Here is a 13,963-nt window from a genome sequence, read left to right on the forward strand (position 1 = left end):
TGAACACATTAGCATAGCTAAGTAAGTCAATTAGTCAGAAGGCATAAATTCGTTTGAAATGTCATTGTACTTGGTGATTCTTATCACAGGAAATGTTTTTGCTTTGAAGTTTACATTAAGGTGCTCAGGACATCTGGGCTGAGGCTGGGGTGGCTCGAAGTTTGAATTGACTACTTTGCACAGAAATCAGGTATGTTATAGTTATTAATATTTCAGGTTGGTTTTTACCGCTTTTGTCACAGCGCCATTTCAAGAAATAAAGCCAAGCTGTGAATTACTTCAGGATATGACACGGATGAGTCACCATGAACACACAGCAACTGTGAATACCCATGTAAGAATGAACCCCCTTAGCATTCCAACCTCGATGGGAATGAAGCTCTGGAGCGACTACCCTTCCCTGAAGAGCTATTGGTGGTTGTTGTTGTTGGAGGCAGAAGCCTCGTTTTCTTCAGTAGTGCAGCCATTGGTAAGTTGCCTATGACTTCAGTAAATGCCTCCCAACCCATGCTCATGCACACAATCCTAATGAGACTCAGCAGGGCAAGAAAAGATAGGAGAGCATAAGAAGGACTAGCTGGGCTGAGAAACGGGGCCAGCAGGGATGGGAGAGGGATACGAGAGATGGATAATAGGCAGTGAAGATGATCATAGTACATTTATAATGTACGAAATAGTTAAAAGGTTACATTTAAAAATAAATAAAACAGGCATGTGGCATGTAAGGATTTTCAGCGTGGACTTCTGGAGTAAGTTACAGAGTAGGGCTGAGTTTTACAAGAATGAAAATATTAAAGAGGTTCTGATGTATACAGAGGGACCCACGGGATCGATATAGCACAAGTAGATTTAACTGAGCCTGTAATTCTTCCATAGCTGTGATTTTTCTAGCTGGTAACATGGGTACTCAAATTCATATATATGTATATGCATATATACATATACATATATATTATTTTTTGAGAATTTCAACTGTATTTACATTATTTCTACTCCTCTCCCAATTTACTGAACATGTAGAATGATTCACCTGATCCTTACCACACCTGCCAAGGTATGTATTATCAGCACTATTCCCATTGTGCAGGTAAGGAAATTGAGGCCTGGAGAAGGCAGAAAGTTTACTCAAGTACTAGTAGCTTCCAAACATAAAAAGTGCATTAGATCTGTCTTATTCCTGAGCCTATGGTCTCACTGGCTAGTGATAATCCTCCAATACAGTGCAGGGACAGCGTATTTGGTCAGGAACCCACAGTTGTATATATTTATGAGACATACATCTGGATGCTTTTAAAATTGGAGCAGTCTATATTCTGGTCCCAGATTTCACTATATATGGCAGAATAAGTTATATATGACATGATATATATTGATACAACTATGTATATATGTTAACATGACATAAAACAGAGAACAGAAAGAGCTTTACTTTTGAAGGAAAGGTGACAGGTGAGGAGGATGAAAGAGGGAGGGTGATGGGGAGTGAATAAGAAAAAAAAAAGTGCAATGATATACAGGTATGAAGTTGTCATAATAAATTCATCATCTCATATGCGAGCTAAAGGAAAAGTCAGTGCTGACTAAAAAGAGCCAAGATGGCTGCTCAAACATTACTTTTCAGCATGGTGTGTGTGTGTGTGTGTGTGTGTGTGTGTGTGTGTGAAAGAGTACTCTTGACAATGCACAGTGGCCTCATCTTTTAGACAAGTAAGAGGAAGCTTGAATTTTCCCAACCCTAGCATCTGTTTTCCCTGCCCTCAGAACTGGCACTCCTCATTCCATGTAGGGAGCTGCAGAAAACCGCACCCAAAAGATGGCGCCGGTTTCTGCCCTCCGCCAGCCCGACGGCGAGCGCTCTCTGTAGTAAACAACTCCAAATATGGTAAAGGTCATGTATCCTCTTAATTCTGCTTGGAGACAACCTATCCTGGTGCGCCACGTAGGGTTAGGTGATTGGTAGATGTAGACTATATCAGGCCCCGTCTCCCTCGGCCCGGGGCCCGCCGCCATTATACACTGTACAAAGCAAAGAGGTTCCCGATTAAACTGTGTTTGAAGAAGATTCCTCGGTGTGGCGTCTTTCTTGCTGGTCAAGGGTGGACGCCGCAAGTGGTGGCCCGTACGGGGACGCCGCCACCGCCGCAAGTGGTGGCCCGTACGGGGACGCCGCCACCGCCGCGAGTGGTGGCCCGTACGTACGGGGAATCAGAACTTCTCACAGTCGGGGGTAAGTTCCCAAGGTAAGTGGAACTGTAAAGTCCGCGGTGAATGCGGAGATAGGTCTCCGGTAAAGGAGCACCAAGGTCCTCGGGAAAGAGGCGATAAAGTCTCCGGTAAAGGAGCACCAAAGCCCTCAGGAAAGAGGCGGTAAAGTCTCCGGTAAAGGAGCAACAAAGCCCTCGGGAAAGAGGCGGTAAAGTCTCCGGAAAGGAGCAACACTGTTCGCGACAAAAGCGAACCGAAAGTAAAAAACCTCGCTTCTGCTTTAATTTGCAGAGTGAGAGTAAGTTGATGGACCCCGCTATTATAGTGGTCATTTGGCTGCTTTTTAACATCGCAGCCTCGGGCAACCTCACTGTGGATAGTTGGGATAAGCTTGGAAAAGATCTAGATTTTGTCTGGGCACAGGGAACGCTGAAGCCAGGGACGTGGCCTATTTGGAAAATGGTTCGCAGCTGTCTAGAGGATCAAAGATGCCGCAAGGCTGTAGAAGAGGGGCAGGAGACGTTAGAACAGCTGAAGGAAATAAATAGATGCAAGTCATGGGGCCTGTGCAGCGTGGTTTACCATTGCTGTCAGCCCTACCCAATCATGAAGAACCTGATTTGTGATGTGTGCAGGATAGTGTTAGGTTTGCTTTTACTTTACCTTCTATTCTCCATACCATTATATGAGTGGGTGGTTTTACCCCAGGGTATGGCCAATAGCCCCACTATGTGTCAGCTTTTTGTGTGTCATGCTATTGCTCCTATTAGAGAGAAATACCCTGCTGTGAGATGTGTCCACTATATGGATGACATTCTCTTAACTAGTAAGGAGTTGAAATTGCTGCACTTAGCATATGGAGATTGCATTGGATATCCAATCTACCCTTAATGCTCAATTGAAAGGTGGCATTATGGTTTTGAATCAACACATTGATCTATTGCAGGAACAATTGGATAATTTATGGTAACTGGCACAGTTGGGATGTGAATGGAGAATGCCTGGTTTGTGTATAACAGCTGTTTCCTATCAGAATTATTCCTTAGCAGCAAACATGTCTAAACAACCTTCATAGTATCTTCTAGGCAACTGGTCTGGGGATTTTGAAAAGCTGATGCAGGAGCTGAGACTCTCCATAGTGCATGTGAATTCCACCAGGGTCGACATCTCGGTTGCGGAAGGACTGTCTGCGTGGATCACTCAAGCCATGAATCATCTGAAAGAGTGGGCAGGAATGGGTGCCCTGGGAGGAATGCTTATCCTAGTTAGTTTCATAGCGTTATGGTGTATCTGCAGGATGAGGGTCACACAGCAGAGAAGTAATACCATGATTGCACAAGCCTTTAGTTTAGTTAAGGAATGGGATGGAGTAGGGGTTATGTTTTCCATGATGCTGTTAGCCATTTTTGTTTGCTTGTGGTGCCTATGCAGGATCAGGAAGTCGCAAAAATCCCAAGCTGCTATGTTGGTACAGGCCTTTGCTGCTGTGGAAGCAGGACAGTCCCCTCAAGCATGGTTATCCATGCTGACAGACAAATAGATGTCTGTCTCGCCCTTGCTGAGTGAGTGATGCGTATCTGAATCAGTCATGCTCAATGACGGGCACCTACCCTCATGCTGAGCGAATAAGCATACATGTGTTCCCTTCAACCTAAGACATGAGCCTGTGAGGGCGACACAGTGACTCTTTGACGGGTAAGATAGGGACACTGGGGTTGAACCTAAGACAGAGATGACTGAAATCTGACAACAGATAGATACTGCTACTCCTATAATATTAAAACAAAAAGGGGGAACTGTAGGGAGCTGCAGAAAACCGCACCCAAAAGATGGCGCCGGTTTCTGCCCTCCGCCAGCCCGACGGCGAGCGCTCTCTGTAGTAAACAACTCCAAATATGGTAAAGGTCATGTATCCTCTTAATTCTGCTTGGAGACAACCTATCCTGGCGCGCCACGTAGGGTTAGGTGATTGGTAGATGTAGACTATATCAGGCCCCGTCTCCCTCGGCCCGGGGCCCGCCGCCATTATACACTGTACAAAGCAAAGAGGTTCCCGATTAAACTGTGTTTGAAGAAGATTCCTCGGTGTGGCGTCTTTCTTGCTGGTCAAGGGTGGACGCCGCAATTCCAGACTCTGGAGCCTGTAGGGAATCACATTGCCAATCTTCTTGTTTCTCTAACTTCCACAGAGCAGAGTGTTACATGTCTTAGTTTTTAATAACCCCTCAAGCTGACTCTTTAATAAAACTCTAAATAAGTAAAAAACAAACAAACAAACAAACAAAAAAATGGTGGGGTTCTGGGGAGATGATTCAGTGGGTAAAGTGCTTGGTGCATGAGGACTTGAGTTCAAATCCTCAGCACCTATGTAAAGACCAGGCATAACAGCATTGTGTGTAACAACTAGTGCTGTGTTAGGGGAGACAGGTGGGTATCAGGGGCAGCTGGTCTACCCTAAATGTGAGCTCCAGGTTCAGGAAGCTGTCTAAAATATAAGGTGGGAAGAAAGAAGAAGGAGAAGGAGAAGGAGAAGGAGAAAGAGAAGGAGAAGGAGAACAAGAAGAACAAGAAGAACAAGAACAAGAAGAAGAAGAGCAGGAACAAGAAGAAGGTGAAGAAGACACTAAATGCCAACTTTTGGTCTCCACAAGAATAGGCAAGCCCACCAGCGTATGTGCTCTCTCTCTCTCTCTCTCCTCTCTCTCTCTCTCTCTCTCTCTCTCTCTCTCACACACACACACACACACACACACACACACACACACACACACACACCAGAGAGAGGTCAAGAGGGCTTTGTTGTTTGGATAAGGTTATTAGGCTAGAGATGCAGTCAGATCACTTAGCCTGTTACCCTGGCCAAAAGTGCGCCAGTCAGTAGACTCACTAGTGGGTTAAAAACTCAGTCACAGGACGGGTCAGTATCTGATTATGCCCACATGTCCTCATCAGTGAAATGCAAATGAATCCCTCTACTGGCTTTTGGAGCCCAAGTCTCGAAGTACTTTCCTTGGGTCATACATTGATTTGAATAACCATTCTCTAAAGCAGCATCTTGTTTTTGTAAAATATTTGTAGAGAGGATTAATTGAAGAGAGTCCAGTGTCCTCTTGGATCACAGCTACGTGGTAGTAAACAGCAAATGAAGTTATTAAACACACCACTTTGAAGGACTTCCCATGCTGCCATCTGCTAGTCAGTGCAGCTTCACACCTCTGTGCTGGAGAGAATTAGAGCCTCTGCCTCATTTGGAAGCAATTCAACCCAGTAGTCACCCTTTGTGTGTTAGAATTTCAATTTGGCTCCTACCACTTTTGCTACTCTGATTTTTGTGCTTGCGGTGAGGGATTTTCCAAAGGGCCTTTTATTACATAAGTGTATAGCTATTTGAATTTTCACCACTGGTCAATTGAGGCAATTAAACCCTATCAAAAATATGCTGAAAAAAAGACTGTTTTAGATACTCCCCCTCCTATTTGCCTAGTTGCCAATGGAATTGTTCTTGGTTGTATAAACCATTTATAAACGGATAAACAAGATGCATAACTGAACCTAGTTATGCCACTCAGACATAACTACTTTTGCTTTTAGGGGAAAGCCTTGTTTACTTAAAAATATTTAACCATCATTTTTATTTTATGTGCATTTTATGGGTGTTTTGGCTGTATATATGTCTGTGCACCACCGGAGTGCAGGGTCCATAGAAGTCAGAAGAAGTCACTAGATGCCTGGAACTGGAGTTACAGACAGTTCTGAAGTACCATGTGGATTCTGGGAATTGAACTCAGGTCCTCTGGAAGAGCAGCCAGTGATCTTACCCACTGAATCAGCTCCCTGGTCCCTACATAAAAATAGGAAAATATAAAGGAATGGGGCCATAACAGGCATTGTCCTCAGATTTGCTTTCTATACTTGAAGTGTCATGACACATTTTCTAAGCAATATAGCATAGCCAGAACACCTTGTTTAGTCTTTCATAAAACATCCTTTGTAAGGATGCCGTCACTCCTTTTGCCATTCCATTAGTAAAGGAATTTTGTAATTTTAATATTACATGGTATTCTAATAGTATGAGCTTTGTAAATATCTCAGCATACTTGCCCAGCTTTTCCTTAGAACTAATAGTTGTGCTGTACTCATGCGTGTGAGGGCATGCGTGCGAGCGTGCATGTTTATATGTGTGCAGGTGCCAGTGCATGTATAGAGGTCAGAGGTCTCTTTCTCAGGTGCTTTCTACCTTAGTTTTGAGTCAGGGTCACTAACTGCACCTGGAGTTCACCAATTTGCTAAACTGGTTGCCCTATGATCCCTAGGGATTCTCCTGTCTCCAACTTCTCACACTGAGATTATAGATGAATGCTTCCAAGTTTATGTTTTTCTGTGGGTGCTGGGGTTCCAAACCCTGTGTAGCAAGTACTTTACAACTGAATATATATATGTAATAAAATTTAAATTAGAATCAATCCCTCTTCCCTCTCCCTCCCATGTCCCCCACTAACCCCCCATCCCATCCCCCCATTCACTCCCCAGGGAGAGTGAGGCCTTCCATGAGGACTCATTAAAATCTGTCATTTGGGGCAGGGCCTAGGTCCTCCCCTGTGTATTGAGGCTAAGAGAGTGTCCCTCCATGGGGAATGGGCTCCCGAATTATGTTTGTGCACTAGGGATACATCCTGGTTCCACTGCCAGAGGCCCCATAGACTGCCCAGGCTTCCCTCACATTCAGGGAGCCTGGTTTGGTCCTATGTTGGTTCCCCGGCTGTCAGTCTGGGGTCCATGAGTTCCCACTTGCTCAGGTCAGCTGTTTCTGTGGGTTTCCCCAGCATGGTCTTGACCCCTTTGCTCATCACTCCTTCCTCTCTACAACTGGGTTCCAGGAGACTACTGGTATATTTTAAAGGCCTTTAAAAACAATGGACCAATTGTTTTTGTGTCAAAATGGAATGAGATGCATACTTGCTTTATATAATCCTGATATGGGGATGTATCTTCTTGAGTTTACATTCAGTTCAATTAAATGGGAGAAAATTCACTGCCTTAAATATTAAATGAATTATTTTTGTATTTTTCTTTCCTTATTTTTAAATTGTTTCTTCATGTTTTTCCTTTGGAGGGGACAGGAGATGATATGCTTATTATCATTTGATAATAGTATTTTGAGTTTTAAATCTACACTGATGAATTTCGTAACCATATCCTATAGTTTGTATTTTTTTAAAGTTGTATATGGTAACTTTTTTCCTATAAAAGTTTTGAATGGTTGTGAAATCACACTGACCTACTTATTTGTATGATTCCTGCTTTTTGTATGAAGTTATGTGGTGATACCCTGCTTATACAAATAAAGCTTGTCTGAAGATCAGAGGATACAGCGTGCCACTTGCTAACCATAGAGGTCTTTAGGGACAGACAGGAACTGAGATGTCTGGGTGGAAACAGGAAGTGATATGGCTGGGCAGAGACAGGAAGTGATAGACCTGGGTGGAGTAAGGATATAAGCTGGAAGAAACAGGAACTTTCTTTTCTGCTGGGCAGCTAATGAGGTAAAAGTGGCTTTGGCTTGTTCCTTCTTCTCTCTGATCTCTCAGCATTTTCCTCTGTATTTGACTCCAGGTTTTTATTATTTAGACCAATTAGAACTCCATCTACATTTTGGTGCCCCATGGGGGGCCGCTACCCAGGACTCTGAAATGAAGAGTGGCTGGGCAGAAAGAGAAGCAGAGAGTTGCTTGAGTGAGCGAGCCCACAGTAGCTGGTGCCTTTCTCGGGACCAGACAGGGGCAATACACTCCTGTCCCACCATTAGTGTTCTGGCCACATGGGCCCCAAAATGTAAATGGAGTTGTAATTGGTCTAAATGATAAAAACCTGGAGTCAGATATAGAGAACAAATGCTGAGATCAGAGAGAACAAGGAACAAGTCTAAGCCACCTTTGCCTCATTAACTTCCCAGAAGAAAAGAGAACAAGTTCCCCATTTCTTTCTGCTTATATCCTCTCTCTGCCCAGCCATCTCGCTTTCTGTCTCTGCCCGGCCATCTTAGTTCCTGGCTGTCTATACAGATCTCCAGACCTCTTTGGTTAGCTAGTGGCTAGTTCCATTCTCTGATCTTCAGACAGGCTTTATTTGTACAAGCAAGGTATGTAAAGACTTTTGGCAATGTAAACTAGCACAGTCATTTAAGTATATATTATATATGATTATGTTATATTATATACTATATATTACATATAACATTATATATAACATCTTTGAATTTTTATTTCCCTTAACATTTTAATCCCCCCTTTCCCCTCTGTCCTCCATTCTCTTCCTCCCCTTTCTTCTGTCCCTGTCTCTTTTTTACTTTGCACAGTACTTTGACTTGAACCCAGGACCTTGTGCATGCCAGGCAAGCACTGTGAGCTGTATTCCAAGCCCTATAGCCATAATATGTGAGTATAGTGTAATTTGCATTTAGTCACACTTTGGACTATGTTTTTTTTTTTTTTAATCTCTTCTTAGTTTATAAAGCAGGTGAGTGAAGTGCCATTTCTCTGTGCACTAAAGTTAAATTCTTTTCCTTCTGAGGTGGCATCCTGATTTATTTAAGTGGCTCAGTGAGCTGGAAAGTAAATTTCCCCAATCTATTTGACATGAAGAAAAATCTTTTATCCCGAGCATGGTCATTATATATTATGCAAAAGATGTTAATGCACCAGAACCAGTAGAAGTTGAGTTCAATTTACTGCTTTGTAGAAACCTTTCTTGGTGGCAAATGTCATAAGTTGAAATTATAGGTCTTCAAGGAAAAATGCTACTGAACCTTTGTTTAATTAGAAAATCAACACATTGTCATTGAGAAGAGCCCCCTGCCATGCCAGGGCTTCATGCACATTAGTCAGACCTGTGATAATTATCCAAGGTGAGATGTGGGTTTAATTTGTATATCATTTTTCATCTGAAATGCTATGCAAGTATTGCAATTAAAGATTAATTATGAAAGTGTTGTAACTACCTATAATGAATAATACAACCATCAAGTGCACAGAACATTTGGCAAAATAATCAGGTGTTCCATTTTAAAAAATGCTTGGAAATAATGATTGAGAGGAATTATAAAAAAAGCACACTGTCCTCAAATCCAGAGCTCAACAGTGTCTGAAGTGGGAAGTTTGACCCCATGAGCATGTGAGCACTTTCCCTGATCAGACTGGCCACTTACACCAAAGGCTACACACTTGAACCTGGCCCTTTTTAGAAGTGCTTCTTTTTAATGTGTTTATTTCACTACTGTGAAAGAGTCTCTGCCCTTGCAGCATGGAGAAACTTAACAGAAGACTCAATATGTACATCACGTGTTAGAAGGTGGTGACCACTGTGAGAAACACAGTCAGGCAGGGTTAAGTGGGATCCAGAGTTTGAGTAGGATCAGCCTTAAGTAGGGCAGTTAAGATATAGTTCACAGAGAAGGGACAGAAACAGAACAGATAAACCCGTCCATGGAGAGAAGCTCCATGACAAAGAGGTGACAGGAGGCACTTCTGTGGGGTGGGTGTGGGGCAGGAGGGAAGGAGAAGGCTGAAATGGTACAGGATGCTCAGGGGAGTGATGTCACGGGTCATTTCATAGGTTCTGTAAATAAAGTACTAGGAAAAGCATTTCTAAAATGATGCACAAGGACATTCTTTTAAAATTACTTTTTGAAAGTTTTTTTTATGTGTATAAGTGTTTTGCCTGCATGTACACACGTGTACCATGTGTGTACAGTACTCAGAGATGAGGGTGTCAAATCCCACAGAACTAAATTACAGATAGTTGTGAGCCACCACGTGGGTGTTGGGAACTTAACCCCAGGTCCTCTGTAAGAGCAACACATGCTCTTAACCTCTGAGACATTTCTCTGGCTCTCAGACACTGTTTTTGCCTACAGGTTAATACTACTTGAATCACAAACAGCCACCCACCACACTGATGCTGGGTATATGATTTGACATGGGGTGGGTAGGTCAGCAAATAAGACTGAGGAAGCACGAGATTGTTTTTGCATCTCATTGCCTGCGTCTTCCCATGTTCTCCTTAGGTCTTAGTCCTTTTACATGCAATATCAGTACAACAATATGTACCTTGAAGGGTACCTTGGAAGGAAAGAGTCTCACTGATACCTTCATCTTGGATTTCCATCCTCTACAACTGTGAGAAAAGAAACATCTGTAGGACAAGTCACCCACTCTCTGGTGTCCTGTTTTGGAAGCTCTAGCAGAAAGACAACTAGCAAAGGGTTAACATTGAGCACCTGATTCAGCCTGCCTGATGGAATGACCTGGGGGCCTATCTTTCAACAGCACTGTTTTGTGAAAAGTCCACCTTAGGATAGGTGTTATCTCTACCTTAGAGGACTACACCAGGATCACAGGACCAGAGCCTTTAATCTGTTACTGGAATGTTGTCAACGGCCAGTGGGAAACAGCTAAGACCACTGTGTCTGGATGGCCTACTTTGACTTGACTCTTCTGTTTGACAGCCACTGCTGTCCCAAGTGTTGACAGCTAAGGGGCAAAGGCAGCTATGTATTTGGAAAAGTCACTCAGAACTGTGAATGCTGCGCCTGCTGATTCTCCTGCTCTGTATGCTACCATTGTGTCTTATTTCTTGATCAGCTTGTTTCCTACCACCACCACGACCCCCACAAATTATGATGTCAATGTGGGTGTGAGAAGTAAAATCCCAGTTATCTTATTATTCCAGAACCCCCAAATGGCTATAGCCACCAGTGGTAGAGGGAGGTCAAGGAAACTGGTCTTCATCTTCCTCACAGAGCTGTGTGATTGACAAGTATTAGTCAATGATGCTTCTGCCAGCTAGCCATGGAAAGCAACACATAAATACACCCAGGAACTAAGTTGTGGAGAATTGCTTTTCCAGATAATGGTCACGAGTGTCCATTCAGAACTTCAATAGAGTGGATCTTTAAAAGTTCACTATTACTGTATGGATTTTCTATGTGCTTAGAATGAGGGATACACAGAATATGTGACTTCAGACTGCAAAACTAGGAGGACAAAATTTAAAATACTGAAGACATGTTAACTTCCTAGTAGCAGCAGACAGTCAGATGTGTCTAAGTGGGCATTGTTCTGTGATGATGGCACTGAGAGGTCCTGGACACAGGACAGCCTCTCAAACTAATGCTAAGCTAATAGAAGCCATGCCAGACACTATCCCAACTTCAGGTGTTTCAGTTCACAGAGATAAGTTCTATTGAGATCCCTGTTTTACAGATGGGAAAACCCGAGGTCAAGAGAGTTCATTCACCCATTGCCACCTACAGCCAGACTTACAGCTAAGTGATCTGCACTCTGTCCATGCTGTAGCTTCTGCATGCACTTGGGGACTTGGGTCACTTGATGCTCTTTCTTCTACATCTGACATGTTCCTAGCATTGCTTTGCTTCGGTATAGAGATCACTGACAGTGAAATTAGTGCCAGAGACCCACTCACCAGAACACTGTCTGCAAAGCCCCAGGGACAGTTGAAAGTGATAATGGAAATGCAACACCCACAATCCAGAGCTAGGGATGGAGATATTAGAGTCCATCTGTAGGTCAACAAAGGGATGTTTTATCAGTGTCACCGTGGACCTCATGATTTTTCTAAATTAAAAGCTGAATACTACTATTGTGAAGGCAAAGTGGATTTGAGGTTTGGCCACTGTGTGCAGTTGATATTTCCATGCTCAGAAACACAGTATCAAGTGTTAGGGGCTATTGCTCTGCACTATGCTGTGGTTCTGTTTTTCTGAGTCTGTCATACACTTGGGGATAGGAAAGAGGACAGGATCTTCCTACTGAGATCCAAATTCTGGGGTAGTAGTGGCTATTTCAGTAAACTTCAATGCAAGCTGAAACTTAAACAGCTGAGAACTCTATTTCATTTACAAATATCTGTATGTTCTTGTACAGGTTGTGTGACAAGCTGGTGAGTTCTCATGTTTGACACACAGCAGATATCTTATTTTTTTCTGATCTTAGTATTTCTCATATCTTTCCTTCTGTCTGTTTCTCTCCATCCTTATTATCCATGTTCAAAATTATCACACATTTCATTCCAGAGTGAAGAATCCTTTGTGTTGTTCCAGGTGGTGGTGCCAGGTTTTTTTCTCACCCCAAGAACACAAACTCACATATGTCTCTTTGGGGATGAGTTCAGGACAAGGCTGGATTGAGGGAGTTGAGAGGAATCCTCACTACTCTGATAACTGGTCCTCCTGGACACATGGGCTCTCCATGGCCAAGAGAGTAGAGGAAAAAGGATAGAGGGTTATGAGGATGAAGGCTTAATATAAAAGCTGAGAAGATAGAATTTTTAAGGTCTGGATTTCAAAGAGGATAAAGCTATAAAATGTTAAATTATAAGAGATGGCAAGGAAAATGAAACGCTAGTGAAAAGCTATTGGATTTGGTGTTTATTTTGGTAGTGGTTCTTTGACATCATAATGAGATGCTTCAAATGGGGAGGGGGTGGTAGCAAGGGGATAGATGTAGCTTCTGTAGACACATCATTGGTTTAAGAATGGATTGCACTGGAAGATGGCTGTCCTAGCCTGAGTAGAAAGGACTTTGAATTAGGGGTGTGGAGGGACACGTGGTGTGGAAAGGATGGTGGAGGATCAGAACATCAGCAGTTCCGTGTCCTGAGGGCGGTCCTTTTTGTATCCTCATTCATCATTTGGGAAGTACAGCTTTGGATCCTGAAATCTGATTTTTTTTCCTCTGAGGTAGACAGTACTAGAAGCATTCGGTTACCCCAACAGCATTGACCTAAGCTCGCAAGAAAAGGTGACAAAATCTTCAAGAATAGTAAGCAACATGAAGGAATAGCCACAGTCAACTTCATCTGTATTTTCAGAGGCCAAACATTAGACATTAGAATACTGGACATCTGAACCGTGGGCTAGTAGCAATAACGTGAGCCAAGGGATGCTCTGCCACCATCTGTGGACTTAGAGATGCCTTATCCATTCTTAACGGGACTCCACACAGTGCTGCTTCTGACCAAGGAACTCACTTCATAGCTAGAGAAGACTGACAGTTGCTCGCGATCATGGAATCCACTGGTCTTACCGAGTTCCACACCATCCTGAAGCAGCTGGCCTGATAGATAATAGAAGACAGTACAGCACCAATTAGGTGGCAGCAGCCTGAAGGGCTGGAACAGGGATCTCCAGAAGATGCTATAGGCTTTGAATCAGCATCCAATATATGGTACAGCTTCTCTCATAGTCAGGATCCACGGGTCCAGGAATCAAGGGGTGGAAAAGGGAACTTTTGATTCATCATCAACCCTAGTGATCCACTAGGAAAATATTTGCTTCCTGTTCCTGTGACCTTAAATTCTGTTGGCCTAGTAGTTTTGGTTCCAGAGGGGCAAGCACTCCTGCCAGGAACCACAATGAATATTCCATTGAATGGGAAGCTCAGACTTACCCCAGGCCATTTTGGGGTTTGATCCCAGCCTGGCCTACAGAGTGAAACCGTATCATGAAATAAAACACAACAAAACAAACAAAGCATAGGTGCTAGTATAGTAGGATCATCTGCCAGAGAAATGAAAGCAGTGTTCAACTTTCTGTCATCTATTAACAGAAAGTAGGTTGGAGTATGGAACAAGCAAACAAACTGCATAAAAAGTATATGTCCAAAAATAACTTTAATAATCAGTCAGACAGACATTTTCAAATTTGATTTTTCAAGAGATTCTACACTATGTTTCCTAAGAG

General features: G+C 43.0%; 1 protein-coding gene across 1 annotated transcript in view; it reads right to left on the bottom strand.

Moving 5' to 3' along the window:
* Positions 1 to 13,963, bottom strand: part of Cntnap2 (contactin associated protein 2) — a 1,481,094-nt gene that overhangs the window by 215,304 nt on the left and 1,251,827 nt on the right. The gene's annotated exons all lie outside the window — the stretch shown is intronic.

Source organism: Cricetulus griseus, assembly GCF_003668045.3.
Source record: "Cricetulus griseus strain 17A/GY chromosome 1 unlocalized genomic scaffold, alternate assembly CriGri-PICRH-1.0 chr1_0, whole genome shotgun sequence".
NCBI lineage: Eukaryota > Metazoa > Chordata > Mammalia > Rodentia > Cricetidae > Cricetulus > Cricetulus griseus.